This window comes from Phalacrocorax aristotelis, chromosome 3 (genome assembly GCF_949628215.1).
Source record: "Phalacrocorax aristotelis chromosome 3, bGulAri2.1, whole genome shotgun sequence".
NCBI lineage: Eukaryota > Metazoa > Chordata > Aves > Suliformes > Phalacrocoracidae > Phalacrocorax > Phalacrocorax aristotelis.
The window spans coordinates 89,758,247-89,763,959 of record NC_134278.1 but is presented as its reverse complement, the minus strand read 5'-3'; the positions used below and the strand labels follow the sequence as shown (position 1 = coordinate 89,763,959).

At 43.1% G+C, this 5,713-nt stretch overlaps 1 pseudogene; it reads right to left on the bottom strand.

Annotated features, from left to right (window-relative positions):
- Positions 1-352: 352 nt before the first annotated feature.
- LOC142055623 (U6 snRNA (guanine-N(2))-methyltransferase THUMPD2-like) lies at positions 353-5,435 on the bottom strand (annotated as a pseudogene).
- Between the last annotated feature and the right edge of the window lie 278 nt (positions 5,436-5,713).

Below are 5,713 nucleotides of genomic sequence, written 5' to 3'. Positions count from 1 at the left end.
TAATTCCATCTTATTCATGTGAATAACTGTGAATCACTTATACCAGCACCCCAGTAACAGGCTTCCTGTTCAGAGGAAAAAAGAGAAGTAATTTTGTTGACATCCAGGTGTTTTATAAACCCTTCTCAGAACTGCCTCATTGCACAGACCTTCCAAGGCAAACCCCTTGCTGCAAGATCTCATACCATTACACAGAGCAATACACAGACCCAGAGGACAGTGGAATGGGGGAAGTATGTGCTATCTTCACTCCTTTTATCTTCTGGTCTGCTCAAGACACTTGTATTTTACAGAAATATTGAGTCTATGCCCTAAGAGCAATACCCCAGCTAGCTAGACAGCCACGCTGCCTCTAAGACTTTTCCAGTTTTCCAGTAATGGACTTTAGTATAACTGTAGTATAGATTCTTCCTGATGCAACTACAAGCCATCTTGCAAAGGTCCTGCTTATTGTGACTGTGATACTTATGGGCCACTCTTTGGCAGCTTCCAGCAGTATTTTTCCTAGCCCACACATGGGATCCAGCACAAAGGCACCTGCCTACAAAAATAAAGGGGTTATTGCACCCCAAGCAAGACAGACAGGATGGAGTTTACTCAGGGATGTACAGTTTACCTAACACACTCCCACTGAATTCACTATAGGTAACAACAATCACTGGTTTCTAGGCCAAACCTGCCTGTAAGAGAGTATAGTAAAAAGCATTAATAGTTTCACTAAAGTCAATGCATTAATGCATCTAGCCTTGAAGTGACATTTAGGGAAACAAATTATGACTGGACTACAGATGGATGTTGGTACCAAAGTAATCTGTGGAAAACATCACACTTGCTTCTGTTTTCCCTTGGGAGAACTACCCCAGAGAATGTTTGAAGCCTGGACAGTGAAAAAATCTTTCCATTTAGACATATATTCTTACAAGGTATTATACCTCTACAGAGAAGGACCTGGGATTACAGCAGATATCTGGTTGAACAGCAGCTGACAGTGCACTCTGATCACAGATAAAGCAAACTCTGTCCACATGCATTAGAGGATGAGGCATTAAAATCACCACACTTCTTCAAAGCTTCCAGGTCTGACAAGTAGTAACCTACTCTTCACTTGGGACTCTACATCTTTGCCATGAATATTCACTTACACTGATTTCAGACAGAGATGCCATGCCTCACACAACTATTGACTGCAGTCCTGCTGTTTTAATACACTGTTTGCCAATGGAAGCCTTCAAGCAACAAAATATCCACATAAGATACTGGTACAACCACCCAGAAAAGCCAATGTAATATGAAAGAACAAATGAACTGGACAGATCTACAGATAGAAATCACGGTCTGCTTTTATCCATAACCCACTGCAAAGTGTGGCCTACACACCAAGATAAGCTCCAGACAGACCACAAGACTAATGTGACAGTCCAGTGAATATTAAACCAGAAGATAAATTTGCACAGTGGACAGCAAGACTATTTAGAAATTATGCCTGTTCTGATGCAGCCAAGACAAATCTGGTGAGGAGATTGCCTACCTGAAAAGAGGAATCCCGACCACAGAGTGAATGTCATTAAGATGTACAAAGATCTGCAAGGGGAAAAAATAACATTAGAAACTCTCAACCTGACACAACAATAGCTTTAACTCATTTAAACCAGCCACAGACAATGCCTCTATGAATTTTTGATCCTAGTTCTAAAGAACAAAAATGTATGCCTTAGATAATTATGATTAATTGGAAGAAATCACACTAGGTAATCTGCATGACACTTTAAAGAGGATTTAATATTTAAGCAAGTTGGGAAAGGATCAGCCAGGAATCCATCAGCAAGCACTTGAATCTTCAAGGGAACCAACTGTTGTAACACTGAATAGGTATTTTTAATAATAAGATCAATTACCCTGACCAGGAGAAGATTATTCACCATATATTAGCTACTAGCACTCATCTATTCACACACAGAGAGCTTAAAAAAAAACCCCGTAAACCAACAAACAAACCAAAACAAAAAACTAACAAAAATGAGTGCCACTAAGCAGTATTTCAGATGGAAGGCAGACATGGGTAATCCTTCCAGAAATACAGGCAACTCAAATTCTCCTCCTGTCCCATAGAGAGCATCCCAAAAGAAGACCGAGTTCCCCAACAGCTCTTGCATTACAGCAATCCCTCCCCAGGAAGCCCAAAGAGAAACATGATGCTTTTGAAATACCCCAGTCCTCAGCACTTGAATGGTTTCAGAGCAAAAATCTGGATGAGAACAAGAGCCCGCTTGAGGCTCAAAGCAGCCACGTTTCATGCATAGCCTGGGGAAACCAGCGCCAGTAGATGAACTCAGAGCTTTTACAGGCAGTCCTAGACCTCCCAGCATCAGTGCTGAGACCAGCTTCCATACACCAAGCACAGGGATGGAGAAACAGCTTGTCAAGAGCAATGAATCTTCTCCAAGGTCTCCAGACAGCTGGCACCATAGAGGGTGTCTTAAGCAAGCTGCTTGTCATGGACAGGAGCTAGGAGGAGACTTCCATAAATGACATTCTCAAGTTGAGTTCCTCAAGAACACAACTTTGCTCTCTTCCCCTACAGAGGCTAAACTAGCTGCCCAATGGCTCAGGCGATCTCCATTTTCAACAGTCAGAGCCCAGCAGTTTGTAAGCGTGCTGGATCCTGAGATATCACCTGTATGGATCCCTCCCCTCACATACAGGTCCATGCTGGCTGTTCTGGTATTAAGTACTTTGGAAGGCATGCACACAGTGGCTACCAAAAATCTTTGCTCAGTGCTACCAGATGATTTGTGGTTAAATTCAGCAGCAGAAAGACAAAGAGGGAAAGGCCATGGTCCTGAATGCGAAGGGAGTGGAGAACAAGAGAAAAGATATCAGGGACAATTATGGTAATAGGCCATCTGGCAGACAAGCACGACTACCTCTAGATCAGGCTCCCGCAGATCAGCCTGCCACCCACACTGCTTCACAAGCGCTACACTGATGGCTCTTCTGATCACCTGCAAGGGGGAAGAACAGTCACAGGCAGTAAAAATAGCAAAATTAAGAAAACTACAGATCACAGCCTTGACTGCACAATCCTTAGAAATACCTGGGAAAAGAAACAGTCTCTTTTTATCCATAGGAGAACAATTTATACAAAACCAGAAGAGGTACAACAGGGCACAGTGAGCAAGCAAGGGGCAGAGCAAACACAACACAGGACAAAATGGCTATCACTCAGCTAGAGCACGGGAAGCTGGAGTTCAAGTTCTGCCCAAGTTACAACAAAGGTTGTCGTCATTTTAGAATTACATATCACACGCAAAAAATATTTCTGACAGTGGTAAACTAGATTACTTAAGAGAAAACCTGTGAATGCACAATGGCAATTCACAACTTTAATGCTTTTATGGCATCTAGAAAGCTCTGACTACCTTCAGAGTATGAAAGTTCAAACACTCAGCACAATTTTAAGCAAACATTCATGTTGGCAGGCTCATGTGTCCCACCTTCGCAAGGTACTGGCTTTAGAAGGAAAAAACCAATCTAGTTAAACTACTGTTATCTTAAAGTAAGAGAAATATACATAAATTGCAGCTACACAGGACTTGGTGGTTTTTTTTTATTTTCCTCACAGTAAGAAGATATTATAGATGAGTGCTGGATGGAAGGGGCCCCTGGAGATCTCTACACCACCCTCTCCCAAGGACCAAGATCCACCTCCCAGGATACCTCCAAGGAGTGCACCACCCTCCTGGGGAACCAGAGCCCACTGAAGCAGCACATTTTGATTTTGCATGGTCTTTTACACTGTCTGCCACAATAGGTTTCTCTCCACTACTTTTGGAAGGGTCTGCTAATGAAGGTCCGGTAGTCCTGCTAGCTCTTTCTCTCTGGTATCACACACCTCTCTCCATCTTCCACTTGACACTCCTCAGACACAGCCTCCCTCACTTGTTCTGTTTCTGCCTTTTAGTTGCAATATTTCTCTCTTCTTCTGATTTTCTCTTCGAGGCAACCAGTTTTCTTGAGAGACAAAGTCTTTTTTCCCCTCATGCCCATGAAAGTTTCTCCAAATAGAGATAAAATCCAGCCAATACTTTGGCTCCTCAAAGACAAGGCTTTTAATCTCATGCAGCATTTTCCCTGAAAACAAAAGCAGTTTCAGGTTAAGTAGTTCAGCCTCAGCATTTGATTTTCCTATGAACTGACAACAGCTGTTAACAGAGGCTGTGCTCAGATTTCATCAATATGTGAATCCAGGAACCACACCAGCAGCCACCATCACAGGCACAGCTGAGCTCTCAACACCCACATATCTCACCAGCAAAGACGCAGGCATCCCTCTGATTACAAGCTCTGCAGAACTAAGATTAAATCATGCAGGGGTGGAATTCTGCAGAAGAATTCATCGGCTCTAGAAAACCAGATCCCCTCTGAGAGTCATTCTCAGGATTGGAGGGCCAGCCTACCATGCCATCCTCCCCAGAAAGCACTTGGTCCAGCATTAATGTGTGACACTTTTCAGGATTGACAGACAAACACGAACACGAATCACTTTGATTCAGCTCAGAATAAATCCACAAGTTTATTCTTTTAGGATGGAAATCTCGCCTTACTATTCATCAACATCCCTTCAGTCCTCCAAAGTCTCTGACACATGCCTAAACTTACACCTGTGGGTAGTCCTCTTGAGCTAGCTATGACAAGAGAGGTATAAGAAATATAGAGGCCAATTCATTTAAAAACTTTGAAGCTTGTCAAGTGTGGGGGGAAGTTATTTCTAGCTCACATTAAATTTGATTAAATTTGATCCTCAAAGCTGAAGGCCATCTGTGATCTCCCAGATAAAATCTCATCAGCAGGCAGATATCTGTCCATCTTAATTGAAATTCTTATTCCATCACTGACAGAGAATGTGACCTGAGTAGCTGAGGTTTACAAGAAATCTGGGTATTGCGCAGTTAAGTGACACAAGATAGGCATCTGGATCCACTTTGCCTGAAGGAAAATGACTCATCGTTAAAAAGCATACAAGAAGTCCAGAACTGGACTACAGTTTCAGTGAGGGGTGGAATTTTTGATTGTTTTTTTTTTTTCTTGGGGGCAGGGAGGCAGGGGCAAGTGGTGGTGTTACATACACACATATATGAACACTGCCAGCAGAACACAAGTTAGTAAAATATTTATTTCAAACAATTTAAATACTCCCAACACAATCTCTCCATTTAGCCAGAGCCCAGCTCTCAAATTGAACATACCCAGCGATTTCTATCTGGAATGCTCTCAGTCAAAAGGTGCCAGGACTAAAAGCTACTGCTGATATTCCCTTTCCCTGGCAGCCCTTTCACAGCCTGTCCAAAACTGGGACTCTGTGCTTACCTAGTCTCCCAATGGTCCCAACACTCACTCTCACTCTCGTGAGAGCCCAACTCCGAAACTGAAGCCATCCAGGGATTGCTCCCACACATGCCAAGGCTAAAAGCTACTACTGTCCTCCCCTTCTCTTGACAGCTATTTCACAGCACACAAACACTGGGGCTCTGCGCTTGCCCCTCTCTCCCAAAGGACCTAACACTCACTCTCACTCTCGCCAGAGCCCAGCTTTGAAATTAAAACCTTCCAGCAATTGCTTGCACATGAAAGGTGCTAGGACTAAAACCTATTGCTGGTCCTCACCTTCTATCATGGTTTTAGCTGGGATAGAGTTAATTGTCTTCACTATAGC